General features: G+C 40.7%; 1 protein-coding gene across 2 annotated transcripts in view; it reads left to right on the top strand.

The window, feature by feature from the left end:
* LOC122773430 (galactosylgalactosylxylosylprotein 3-beta-glucuronosyltransferase 1-like) overlaps positions 1–14,754 on the top strand; it is a 56,010-nt gene that overhangs the window by 13,504 nt on the left and 27,752 nt on the right. The window lies entirely within an intron of this gene.

Below are 14,754 nucleotides of genomic sequence, written 5' to 3'. Positions count from 1 at the left end.
GCAGTAAAACAAAGTTCAAATGTTGCATTGGTTTAACTTGGACTTTGTGAAATCAAAGGTTAGTAATGATACACCCGCCGATTTTGTTGCGCTACATCTGCCAAAAGGCTTCATCTTAGGTGGTTTAATCCATGGTAATCCGTCCAAGTACACTGTGCCTTAAGTAGCTTCGCATAAACCTATCATCTAGAGCAGCAGACGGGCGTGGCGTAAAATGAGCCAATGTCTTTTTTTTTTTCTCATGCAAAGACAATAGGAAAGAGGCCATGTGCATTCTAACACAAACACAGCATGGATCATTAAGCCAGTGCAACATTATAGACCCATTTTAGAGAAACTCTGTCATCACAGGACACATACAACAGCTCTCTGCTTTGCAAGCCATTCAGTCAATAAAATCCATATACTGCTCTTTATTGCCTACAGGCATATATTATTAGTGTTGTGAATATTGTGAGTAATTTTTAGACCCTTTTATATCTTTCATAACTAAGAGTTGCTTCCATTTAGTGTGATCCTGTTTTTGTAAACCCTGCATTTCATAATTGTGCAATCATAAATCACTGACACCTACACAAAGCACAGCAAAGCAAAGTAAAGCGAAACAAAAATAACCGCTCTGGAGTTGAAATTCTGTAAAATGTGCACCTACATCTAAATCAGGACAATAGGAACTAATAAGCCTTGATATTCATTCTGCCATAGTGCCTGAATCCTAGTAGACCTTGTGTGAGCTTTGCAGCCGAAGATATCCTTTAATCAAAAACTATTTATGCACCCACACAGCTCATAGGCAATGGAGATACAAACACAGATCTATTTATTTTTTGTTTCACTGCTGACTCAAATCTGTACGGCCAAGGTAACATGTCAAGGTTAAGAGATGTATGCATGACATTCCTTCACAGAACAAACAACAGACTTTCTTAACTGCTTGAATAGACCATGCACCTGAGCCTTTTCTCAGGGGCACCAGCCTACATTTCCATGCTGCTGGCAGCCTTAAAATCATCTGTGTGGGCCTCCATTCTGCCCGAAGGCACCAAGGCACCACCATTTAAGTCTTCGTGTCAACGACAGGGCCCCACTTTCCCCACTACAGTTTGGAGGTCATTGTGAACACGTAGCTGTAATCTCACATGGTCTCACCTTGACACAGACAACCACGAGGCTGTAATGTAATTGCAGCGTTGTCAGATATTAGGCAGATGGAAGTGATGCATGGGATGAGCTGCAGAGGCAATACATCCATATTCCATTCTGTTAATTGAACAGAAGAATATGAGGGATGGAGAAGATGGCGGGTGAAGATAGCGAGACAGAGAGCGAAATAGGGAAAAGGGAGAAATGTTGCAGTGATATTTATCTCCAGATTAACCTCTGCTGGTATATGAGAGGTTAATTCAAAGCCACGCCGGGGAGATGGACGGGGGGGTAATTTGTCCAGCTAATACTGGGTTTGTGAAATCCAGAAACATGCTTGTGCATTTCAACTTGAGCCTCATTTTAACAGTTTCGAAATAACAAGCTCGTGGGAATCAAAATGATTGTTATCACAGTTGTCACAGTGTCTATAGATTATGATGTTTAATCCAAATTGCAATTACAGTACAGGCATTCACTTCCCAAAGGGCTGAGACAGATGTGACATGAGCTGGAATGATCAGCAACTGCAGCTCTAAAAGAAGCAGGAGAGATGAAAAGCTCATTTGTGATGTGTGTTAGGTTTTCTGCTGCAGCTGCAAACACACATCTGAGCTCCATTTTTTTGTCAAAAGTGCCTTGTCAACATGTTCACCTACACTATGCAGTGTTGGCTTATGCGTGACAGGAGAGGTTGAACGAGCAAGACCGGTGTGTCTGACCTAGTCAAGTCTGAGCTGTCACAAAGTTTCCACAAAAGTACATTTTAATCTTTAAACATTTTGTCTGCTTGTGTTGCCTTCAGATGTTTTGACTGACGTCCCCCAAAAAAAAACAGACTTTATGTTTAGAGCTTAAACCTTATTGTTTCCTTTAAACTACTTCCTGTTACACAAATAACAGCCCTCATTTTGCCTTTTCGTAGACAAATACTTGGAAAAGTAAAGCCTCAGTCAACATGGAACAGTATGTGTGTCTGGTGAAGGACTGTCTAGAAATCAAAGCTATTGAAGCCCAACTCCTGCCACAACTGATTTGTCACTGATGTCAGACAAGATGTCTGAGCTCCAAAGGCCGCCCAGAAGGAGTTGTCTGTCTTTAATTCTGTACATCCACAGGAGGTGATGGATGGCAGCGTGAGGACAGAAGCCCTTGCTGCATTCATCAGCACTAGACAACCTCTTCGGGCTTGGTGGCCCCCCATGACAAATGGGGACCGAGGTCCTTGTTGAGGGTTGAATAGGGTATGGGAGCTTTGGGAGAAGTCCCAGCTTGACCAGATAGGACAGAGTCCTTATTATGAGAGCCCGTATCTACACATGCTCCCATGGCTGCTTATTATGTGCAGAGTTCATAAAATGCTTGTGAACCTTTTGTCTTGAGCATTGAATTGCATGACAAATTGCTCCTTGCACTTTAAGCCGGGTTCAATAAGGCCCCAAATTGATACTTTCAAATGTGCAGTGAGAATGAGACAGATGCGGCTGAAGGAGGCTGTGGAGACTTGTGTCGAACGTAAATCACATTTTGCATTAGGAGCCGTGCAGAGGCATGGCAGCAGGGAGAAATGATTCTATTTGAAGCCCCCGTATCAACAGGAGGCTTCAATGCATATTGTTAGAAGTGTGTTGAAATGGGAGGAGAGAGAGCTGGTTGGAGAGGAGAAAAGAGACATTAACTTGGACTTCACAGGCAGGAAAGAGGAGTAATGCGCCGTCCTTTTCATACTTGGAAAAGTCTTCTGAAAAATGACTGCATTTTTAAACAACCTAATTCACCTATTATGTCTGTGTTCAGTGAAGAATTACAGATTTGAGCTGCGGCGGAGCCTCTTTTAAACCTTCAATCAAAATGTTATATTATCTGCAGCCTCAGAAGACAGCGTGCTGTATCCAATCTACTGCTGAACCTTGAAAACAAAAGGCGAATTCCCCGTCTTTATCAAATAGCCTCGCATATTCATTTTTGTGGTACGGTGACACAAACTCATTGGCAGAAAGGACATTATGTTAATGAAAGCCTCATAGTTTGAACCTTGATGATCTGGTTGATATTTTTGATTTTGTGCTGGGGGATATGAACAGAAATAGGACAGCACTCCCCTTCATTATTATTTTAGGTTACATATCTTGTTCAAGGGCACCTTGGATGGGATTGATGAGGGGTGCTGCCTGTTATTTGCTTCCCTCTCTAATATTACAGCTACCATTTATTTATTTATTTAGCTAGTCGTGTGTCACATTTTTGTATCATTCCATCTTCCTACAGCAACCATTTTAAATTTTAAAGTAAATGTTTCCATAAAACTAATTGTGCCACTGAAGTAAACGGCATCACCATTGTGTTCCTGGACAGTAAATCACTCATCTTACAAACCTACAGGGAATTTATATGTGTATCACATTTCTCATCAGTTTAAGTGTCTGTTCTTTCATCTGCTAGTAAACTGTTGTTGACCTTAGCTTTTATGTAGATACACACACAAATTCACCCTAACCCTAACCCCATCTAAATGTATCGTTCAACCTTTGTTTCACCTCACTCATGTTTAAGAAAACTGGAGATAATACCTCGAGCTAAAGTTTGCAGCTGTCTTGCTTTATTAGAATAGCTGAATAGCTCACCTGCAGTCTAGGTAGGAGTTAGCGGTCTTCATATAGTGCAAAACGTTGATTAATGGGCACACATAAATACGAGCACATTCCCCCTATTTTAGCCCCATTACACTGGCCCTACACTTTAAGATCCATTAAACAGTGTCTGTGCCTCTTTTTGGTCTGTCTTTAAATATGAGCTCATCTTCTTTGCCTTTGCTGCTATAGAAGTTGTTGATTTATCGTTTTTTTATTGTACGGCTGTTTTTTTACTCATGTTTAATCTGTATTTTATTGCCTCGCGTGAGCTTTTATTGGATTAGATTGGACTGGATTACCTCCACCAGTCGTGATATGATGCATCCATATTACATATGGTGTCAAACTTATTTGACAATGGTTTGAATGTCACTGACATCATACAGCTTTAAGAGCGCATGAATCAATTTCATCAATTGCAGAAATCAATCTTTCTTTGTAGCACAGTAAGTAGTCAGTTACATTCATCTGCTGTAGCTGGTGGCTTTGTATGTGTGTTGCAGATGTCAGTGTCTCCTTGTGTTGAGTTCTTTGGCTGGAAATGAGTTGGAACAGGTGCTGCTGAGATGTAGTAAAATGTATAAAATGATCCAAAGGAGAATCATTTTACATTAAAGTTGTTTGCTTCCATATTAATCTAAACACGAGTGAATAATGCAAGTTCACACAGACAAGGACATACACACATTGTGTTGGCTTAATTATGAACTGACTTTGACTCTGACTTTCATTTTGCAGCTTAAACCATCCATGACCCAGATGTAAACCTCTTTATGAAGAATGATTTGCAAATCTTGTTTGGTTTGATGTTTGTACATGTTATGGATTGTTTCTTTGGCTGAGTGCCTTGGGTGCTAATCACAGTGGATATACTGCCTTGGTGCAAGTTTAGCTTTGTTTACCTAGCCAATTGTTTTGCCTTTGTTTAAATTAAAGGGTGTTTGGGATTTGCTGTATCACTAAACATTAAACTACATGATGTAAACAGACTTGTTTACAGTAACATTCACAGATGAACGGAACTATTCACATCTACATTGTAAGAATACACTGTTTGGGATGTTGTATCAATAAAAGAGTCCTGGTGCCACTGAAACAGTTTCCAGACATAAGCAGCAAACCCCAGAAAATGTCCACACACAGAAATGCAAGAACATTTTCAGAAAACATTCAGGTGATGAGTGGTGTTTACTTCAGGGCCTGGGCACAGGGGCAGGCAAATTTCCAGAGAATGTCACGCTGTATTCTCACATGAACTGACTTGGATATTTTACAGATATTTGACCAGGCAGCTGCAGGAAAAGTTCTGAAAAAATGTCTTCGGTGACATTTGTGTGTGACATTTGAATTCTCACACCAACTCCACAGTTGTGTTTTCTTATTTTTCTGCAGGTCATTGTCACTTCGCTTTTCTGATGCTTTTACAAGAACATTTAAGTTTGAAATGAGAACCAATAACTACAACAACCTGAGAGCTTGTGCTGCGTTATATTATTTGAAATAAAATAAGCGTAAGCTTCAGACCTCCATGCCCTCGGGGCTCTCACTCTGGGGCATTTTTTGCGGTAATACTGTGGATAATTCTTGGTCTTTTACCCACCACTGCAATGCTTCCTATTATTCATTTTAATACAGCCTTGTTTCTGTCTTGAGCAAGCGTTATGCAGGGCTGAATGTCCACAGGGTGCCTTAGATTTCCAGTCTCAGTGTGACAGGTCAGTTCCCCAAAAGAGGAGAAGTCTAATATACCTACAGCATCACATCAGACTTTTAAATAAAAACATGTAAAAACCTATTCACATATGGACATATGAAAGGAGGTAAAGTGGGAAATGCTTAAATGCCATTGGTAAATTGATTCTGCAAGATAATCACAACTGAAATCTCTCCTATCATTAATCTGCTTAATGAAACACGAAGATCGGCGGATATATCATTTTTTTATGCAAATAGATTCTATACCCTTGAAACACATCCAACACGTTTAATCCTAGTTAGCAATTAGACTACACTTCTTTGTAATCTGTTCTGCTTTGTGGGCATATCCTCTCTTCATTACAGCAGATGTCTCACAAAGCACTTGCAGTTAGAACGGGGATCTTCTTGACGGCAGGAAAATCACACCTTGCAGATGATACAGTTGCTGTTTCTACTTAAAAAAACCTGAGATGACATGTTACGGCGATACAGCGGTGAAGTGGGACAACAGAAAACGAATACTTGTTCTCATTTTCTCATGAAGGCTCCCCAGAACTGGCAAAGGAAAGATGCTCCTGTAGCCAAACGATGGTCTGTTTCGTGGGTTTTGATCATTTTGTGCTTGGTGGCAACAACAACATTTTATGTAAATCCAAACAGTAAAGGTCTATCAAGAAATTCACAGATCTTTTAACGATGGTTAGCTTGAAAATAATAAGAAAATACCTGTTAAAAGACTTTCAGCAATAGGCAAGGCAAATGTATCTGTACAGCACATTATCACTCATATCATGTGTGCTCAGTGTGCTTTACAGAAATAGAAGAAGCACAAAAAGCATATTAATAAAATCCTAAAGAAATGAGGCACAATGGAAAAAATAAATATGTTTCGGAATGAGAAACTGACTCAGTAATACTTCACAATACAATGCAGTATCAATATGGTAATAGTATGATAATAACCTTCAAAAACAGCCATGAGATTATGGTCATACCATCCTAATTTGTCCTAATTTCTACAGATTGTACAGTCAGTGTAATGGTATTGCTATAATTGTTTCTTCTCTAATCCAAGGTTAGTACCATACTGTTACAATATTCTAACTGGACTGTACTATACATTGTGACCACAGACACTGTAGCCATTCCTGTCCAATCAGCTATCAGGCCCGTGAATCTGCGCTTAGCACCGATTCAACCAAATCCTCTCTGCAGTGTGTGGTGTTTTCCCTGCTCTCCTTTTAACGTGCACTGTCAAGTAACTCCCCACTGTTTCAAATGAAGATAAAAAGCAACAGCAATTCCTGCACAACTTCAAATCATAACACGCACCGCAGTCACCAGCTGCCACTGTGTTGTTTTGACTGTGGAGGAAGCATCGCGTCGCAGGAACACTGAGGTCAAAATCTGCTGATCGAATATGAAGCGGTGCCTGAAGGAGCACTGAGTGAAGCAGAAAGTGTTTCTGTCAGGTCTGCTGATGGCAGACGCAGGAAAACGTCTCGTCGTTTGTCTCTGTTCTGATCGGAGCTGTCAGTGGAGACTCATTTGGTGAGAAATACTCTGTACACTCACACAGTTTCTGTCAGAACTTCTCCTTCTGTCTCAGAATTAAAAAAAAAACAATGGATGGATGGATAAAGGGATGGAGATGCCGTGACGGAATTGTCAAACATGTCTTTATCCACGCGTGGCAGGTGCTACAAAGCAGCACCGATTCAACAAGGACAACCATGTTCCTTTTAATGCCTCCCCTTGCAATTTAAGGGTAGTGGAGCCCTTCAATTTCCCCATGCCACTGTAATTATGCAGACAAGGTGTATGAACCATGTGATTGTGTTCTACGGCAGAAGGTATATTACCTTTTTAAGATGTCAAAGAGAGTGCCTCTAGGAGCAAAGTATAATTGCAGCTCGCAAAGAAAACTGGGACCGTGCTATTGTTCAAGTGTAAGGTTTGGTCACACTAAATATTATTCTGGATGTGTTTCAGTAAATTCATTGAGAAATAATTACACTGTATGGTCATTATAGCATTGTGTGAGAAACAAACCTCATGGTGGCCCAAGACATTTCCACCGTGCTGTACATATGTTATGTTAGCACTAATGTACCTATTAGTGCTACATGTAAAAAAATAAATAAAGCAGCAGAGAATTCTGACTTTAATCTCAGGTTTTTTACTTTTTTTTTTCTCAGAATTCTGACTTTTTTCTCAGAATTATTTTTAAATGTGGCCCTAATACTCTTCCGTAAGTTTGTGTATTAGGGCCAAGTATAAAAAGAAAAAAACGAACCTGGGGGAGAGGGGTAATCTATAAGAAAATAAAGTCATAGTGGGCATTTTTAGCACCACAGACAGAATCAGATTGCTCTCACCTAATCTCATAAATCTGCAATTTATTTCTCGAAAAACGGATCTTTTTTTTTTTTTCATAGTTGGCCCTAATACGCTGTCATACTTCCATATGAAGCAGTCACATTTTTACAGTATTAGGGCCACATGTATAAAAAAATATGAAATGAAAGAAAAAATAAAACAGCATGAATTCTGAGATTAATGTCACAATTCTGACTTTTTTCTCCAAATTCTTTGTACTTTGATTAATTGAATTAATTATGTAACAAATTACATTACATAATTACATAAATGAAACCAACATCTCCTGTATTTTGATCTTGAAATATAAGGACGAGTGTGCTCTTTGAATAAAGACACTATATGTATTCTATTATTGTATCTATCATATTGTATTTCAAATGGGATGGAACAAGCTGTGTCACTGCTGCATACTATTATTGGCATTTAGCTCGAATGTACCAGCATGGCTCCATAGACGTTTTGGCTTGTATGCATATCCATAACATCTCACTCAAGTGCAGGTTTAACAATTAAGACTGTGATGAATAGCTGCCTTCATTTTAAATGCATCATTAAAAACATTATCTGTCATGTCAGTAAATGACCTGCAGTCACAGAGCTTGTGATGTTCGCTGAAGGGCCGAGGTCAGAGGAACGATAATCACAGGTCATGATACTGTGAGAGGACAAACCGGATGAGATGAAGCGATAAATATGGCAGGCAGCATAAGTGTGTTGTCCGTCCACAGCAACAGCCACAATTATTGTGATAATAGCCCATAAACATTCAGTGCAGGGAGATGAATAAAACAGCAAGACCGGCACATGTCATCACCTCCAGACTTTTCGTCTGAGTGTCAGGTGACCCTCCTTCCACTTCCACAACATTCTCCGGGCCTGAATCAAACATGAAGCGAAGCTGCAGAGGACAAACAGCAGTGAGCGTACTAGGGGAGAAAATGACCCCTTCCTTCACTGTCTCTCTGGGATCAATTGAACCTTTGCAGGAGCTGAAAATGACCCTGGGAGGTTGAGCGACAGCTGTGAGGATGAAAGGCATTGAGTGAAAGGTTGTGGATGCTTCACTTTGGGAGTGAGTGTGCTATTAGCGTAATGGTACTTGAAAAATCAACACTGGCCTGTCATAGTGGCCGCAGTGAGCGAAAGGAGAGGACTGTGAGTCTACTTTGTGGAGCTCAGAGTGAGCGGGCTTGTCATCAAAAGCAATACATTATTCTTTTTTAGTTTGAGAATGAATGCACGAGTAAACTGAGGAAGCTGGTGGCAGAATTTGAAACGGAGTAGCAATGTGTTCCGACAGGACAGAACTAGGGGCTATTATCTATTTATACCCCAGGGTCCTGTCCTGAGATTCTGGCTGTTTCACCCAGCAGCACCTTCAGGCTGCCAGTGTTATTCCTGTACGGCTCCGCAGCTCTGGCTCAGACTGAACATTCTTCACAGGGATCAGTGTATTCCAGAAAGGGCGCACACGTGTGTGTGTGTGTGTGTGTGTGTGTACCTGTTTTTATATCCCTGTGGAGGTTTTAACTGCACAGACACCAACCCATGGGGACTTGTGTCTCAAATCTAAAGTCCCTGTGGGCCTAAGTGACTTTCTAAGGATTAAGAATTTGAATTATAGGGTTAATCTTAGGATTGAGTTCAGGTTATGGTAAGGGGAGAGTTAAAGGTTTGGCATTCAATTTGTGGTGGTTTAGGTTAGGTTAAGGTGTGAGGGGATACAGTGTGTCACTGAGTCGTCCCCAAAGACATAGCGAACCACACACGTCCGTGTGTGTGTGTGTGTGTGGCAGGGGGAGGAGAGGTAATATGACGGGGATTGCCTGTAAAGCCACAACCTTCTCCTGTCCTCTGTCTCTGTCAGACGTTCTCCTCGAGGGGATCAGCTGGTAATATCAAAGCACGGCTTTTGAAAGGTGTTTGCCAAATCCCTTGGAGAACCATTTAAACAATTCAATCTTAAACTGAGAAACGGAGAATGTTAGTTTTATGAATTCAAAAGATTATTTCACAGCTTTTGCAACTGAAAAACAACTGACAGAAGGTAATTGTGGCTGACAGATGGTTAAAATGACTTCACGTTCAATTTAGTGAAATAAAACTATTTACTGTTACAGTGGACAGATAAATAAAAGTTTAATATTAAACAAACATTTATGACACTTTATTTGTTTAGTTCTTTTGAAGGTAGGCTATATGGATTGCACGAGGATCTACCTATATCTTAAATCCTCACCATAGCCGTGCCAGTTCGGTTGCAGTGCAGTCAGCATTACATGATATGATAACTGTGGCCATAACTGGGCAGGTTTAATAGCACTGGCTCTCAGCCAGGGCATCGTGGAGTTTTGGTTCAGCCTGAGCTGCAGGAGTCGATGCAGCTACAATAATGCTGCACACAAGGGGGACACTCTGCAACCAGGCCTGTTATTGCAGGAATTTATATTTAGTGCCTTTATTGATGTTTCATATTTATCTGTGGAACCCTCACTGCTCACAAGTGTGTTGGAATACTGGACTTTTATGTTTACATCATTTTTAGTAAGTGTATGCCAAAGAGTACAGTAGCATAACTGAGAATGAGGAAGGATAGATTACATTTAGGGGCTATAACTTGAATCCCTCCAAATTAATGCAGGGATTCCAACTATTGTGTTAATAAAATGCATAAGATGTTCTGTCGCAGATGCCAGTGAGTTAGACTCACCAATAATATGATAAGTGACACGAGGTCTGACAGTGATGAGTGTAAGACAACAGCTACGTGTGAATAGAGATTTCCGCAACCCGTGCTTAGCTTTTGTAGCACGCCATCAGCGCCAGCTGCCGAGCGTCGCCATGGCAACCAATGGTCAGGCTGAGCTCAGCGCAGAAGCGTATTTGGTCCTGAGAAAGACCATAAGCTGGGAAGCAAACAAAGACTAAGCTGTGATGAGAAAACACAGCTCAGTATTGACACACATATGCAAATGGTCCCGCTTGTGTGAAGTTTCTGCTGCATCCATCACCGATATCTCCAGCTATTTCATCATGTCAGCACACACTGTGTGCAATTAAATTGTATACCTTGCAGAATGCGTAAGTCTGTCTGGAGATTACTGCTGTGAAATCTTTCAAATAAATCACCTTTGAGATAATTATAACACATCATCACCATTAAGCCTCTGACATTTCCTTTAATCTTTAATGTGGCTATAATTAAAGGCTAACATTAAATTCAACGTGCTGAATTCTACCCAGCTGATAATTGACTAAATGGGTAATTATAATTTAGCTGGATGCCTTTAGCTGGATGAGTTCTGGGGGCACAAGGGTGACCTGTATGCTTGATGGTAGTGCTTGTGACAGTACAATGTGTGCACTCTGCAGCTTGGCCTCATTGAACTGTCAGGAGCTGTGGGGGACGCAGCGCCGTCAGCCTGCCTGCCCACCCTCCACCATCCATGAGATCGATCACTCCTAGAGAAACCTAACCACCTCAGCTCCTCCAATTACTGCTGATGGGTCACATCTTTCTGTCGGAACAAGCGCTGGAGCCACACGGCACCTTTCAGAGCCAGCGCGAGGCAGAGAAAGGATGCAGTGGTGCACTTGCAGTGGAAACGGGAGGCAAAGAAAGGAAGACAGAGTAAGAAGGGAAGTGGTGACAAGTGTGCTGAAAACCTCCCATGTTGAACTTTGCCAAGACGGATGCTGAACTTAGACCCGCCTGTGCATTATTAATATTGACCACTTACACAAGAATAAAGAGGCATTTACTCATCAACTGACGTGCCTGAATTAATCATAGAGCCATACTCAAAGGCATGATGAATTCTCTTTCATGACAAACCTGGCAATTTTCACTTACATGACAGATGTCTTCAGAAAGAAGGCGGCCACCAGCCTCGTCATTATCTTTGCTATTAACTGACACATCAAAGATTCAGCAGAGGATGGACTCGTTCATCTCTTTTCTTTATTCAGCAGGGCAAAGTTCACATAAACACATCTTAAAAGACAAATAATCCTATCCCGCACAGTATACAAATTATGTATGTATGTATGTATGTGAGGAGACAGGGGATTATGGGATATCTGCAGTGCACTCTTGCAAAGGTGTAACCCTCCCAGGATGCAAAGATACACATAAAAAGCTGTTTCCAGAGTAAATTGTAAAGATATAAGCTCGCGGTTGCTATGGGCAATGAACTTAATGCATATATATGTGTGTGTTTGTGTTATAGTCCTGCCTTGGACATTATTCCCTGTGGCTCCATCATGGAAAGGACTGTATACATATAGCTTCTCTTTAGAACTATAATATTGTATAGCCTCTTTCACAAGTATGGTTAAACCAGTAAAAAAAATAAAAAGGCAATTAAAACTATTTCAGTGGTGTTTTTTTGTTGTTGTTGTTGTTTTTTCATACCTGCATCACCCATGCATGAATTGTGACATCACAGGCATGCCAGAGAAAGAAAAAAAAACAAAAAAAACGCCATAGCTTTCTGGGATAATGTCATTGGGTTATAATTTACATCATGTACTTTAGTCATTTAGTCATTGTCATTGATGGAATTAATGATAATGAGTGTAGTCCCAAGATATAATCATTAATGGTAATGGCAATGCTGAAGGATAGGCTATAATGGTGCACCAGAAAAGGCACATTGGTGACAAAAATAGAACAAAGGAAGAATAAATTTACATGATGACCCAGGTCTCTCATTCCCACTGATGCCAATCGGAGCCAAAGATTTTCCTGGGAGTGACTGTCAATTAAACACATTTCTGCTGGTGAAAAAAAACATTTAAACCTGCAATTAAGTGGGTTTTTTTAACTGTCGAGAATGCAGTATGTGTGTGTAACTATACGGTGTATACAGTGTTAGATTGTGTTTGTGTGTGTGTTGGTTTCTGTGCACAAGTCCCTCTCTATATGTGATGATAATTCACATTAACAGGTTTCTCGTCAGTCAATATAAAGCGCTCTGTCTGGTCTCGCCCTGCGTGCAGTCCCTCGGCTACATGTCTTGTCCTCCATCCCTCGCTGTCAGATGCACAAAGTGTCATGGTCAGCCCACGTTAGAGCCGCCACAGCCTGCCACACAGAATGAGCCTGTTGGGAAGTCTGCGAGTCTGCACCCACACACATATGCCACAACGGTGGCTGCACAGTATTCGAGTTGCCCGCTGCAGTTTGAAGATTGCGCTGTGACTCCTTGAAGTCCTGGAGGAGTTTCCGAGTGCCTCACAGATGTTAATAACACATGAAGTGCAGCACTCGATTGCTCAGCGACGCACTGAATTGAATTGGATCCAGAATTGTTGTTCTTCCGAACAGTTGGGGACAAATTTGAAACTGAACATGAGAGCACAAAATCAGTTTAACACCAGACTCACGTGCAGCTGGGGATGTTCTAGATCAGTGGTCACCAACGTGGTGCCCGCGGGCACCTGGTAGCCCGCGAGCAGCAAACGAGGTGCCCGCGGGCTCATTTCACTTCACCTCACTTGTATGTATCCATATGATCACTGAGTAAAATGTCCTTGATATTGTTTATAAAAACTGTGATAATCATTAGGAGTAAGCACTGGAATTAATGTGTATGCAATTGAATGCATAATATTTATCATTTAAATGGTAAACTGCATAAAATGTTAATATGGTAGCCCTCCATATTATTCTCTAACCTTCAGGTAGCTCTCGGTCTCAAAAAGGTTGGTGACCCCTATTCTAGATGTTTTCCCTTCACTTTTGGACAGTGTGGCACGGGTTAAAGGTACAGTAGGCAAGCTTGTCCGTCCTCCTGTCAGGAGGACACATGCACAGCTTGAGTTCCTTGCCCTTTTTGGTTGCTACTTTCAGTAGGTGATTGCAATTTGAGTGGCTCTGCACTGAATGACCTGCTGGGCAACTCAATGTCTTGTACGATATCATTTCAAAACACACTTTTTGCGCAATTTTGACACTGTTCTGTTTACATATGAGACACAGTATACTATTAGCTATTGTTTATGTATTCAATGCGTTTGAATTTTTTGTTTATTCACATTTTTATTATTTCCCCTCAATCTTATTCATATTTATTGCTGTATTGCATAACGTTGTATAAATATCTTTTTTTTATTTAAGGACAGAAACTGTGTGCATTGCAGTGACGGCATTTTGTTCAAATACAGAACCATGAAAAATAACGCCCAAGGGAAATGCTGACATGTATATCTGACCTTGGCAACGATAATTACAGAGGTGTAAATGTGGTGTACCATAAAATGGACTGATTTTGTGAAGGACTTGGGATATTAGCTCATTTGTGAGTTTATATCCAAGGCCTTCCAAAATAATCACATTTCTGAGCTCCTTCAACCACTGATGTAGGAGATTATATGGTGTTTTGCTAAAAGAGTGTTTTAGTATTTGTCCATTGTAGAGTTCACAGAAAGTCCAAATATGGCAATAAAGGTGTCAGGTGTTATTGTTTGGTTATATGCATTGGGTAGTCAAAAATAAGTGATCAGAAGGAGTGGACCTTAAGTTGAGTTAAAGTATCCTGTTTATACTTATCACATAGGGGATGGACAGTAGGATATATAACATGGAGCCTAGATGTGTAGTGGAGCTCATGTACAATTTTAAATTGAATGAGTCTAAGTCCTGTATTGAATGCACTATTTTGTATCATTTGTGAGGATTTCCTTCTATGTGATATCAGTCATTTCAGCCCCAAACTCCTCTGCTCAGGTATTTTGTATTGTAGTGTCAGATAATACAATATGGGCTGTAGAAGAGAATACAGAAAAGAATACCTGTCCTTTTTGATAAAGTGATGGGATTTTTATTGAAGATATAAGTGCGGAAAACCGGTCAAATAGGCTGTTAATATGCCCCGACCCTTGTCCCATTTTTTCT

This window comes from Solea senegalensis, linkage group LG8 (assembly GCF_019176455.1).
Source record: "Solea senegalensis isolate Sse05_10M linkage group LG8, IFAPA_SoseM_1, whole genome shotgun sequence".
In the NCBI taxonomy this organism is placed as follows: Eukaryota; Metazoa; Chordata; class Actinopteri; order Pleuronectiformes; family Soleidae; genus Solea; species Solea senegalensis.
Note: the sequence above shows the minus strand (reverse complement) of the source record. Positions and strands in the feature narration are given on the sequence as shown.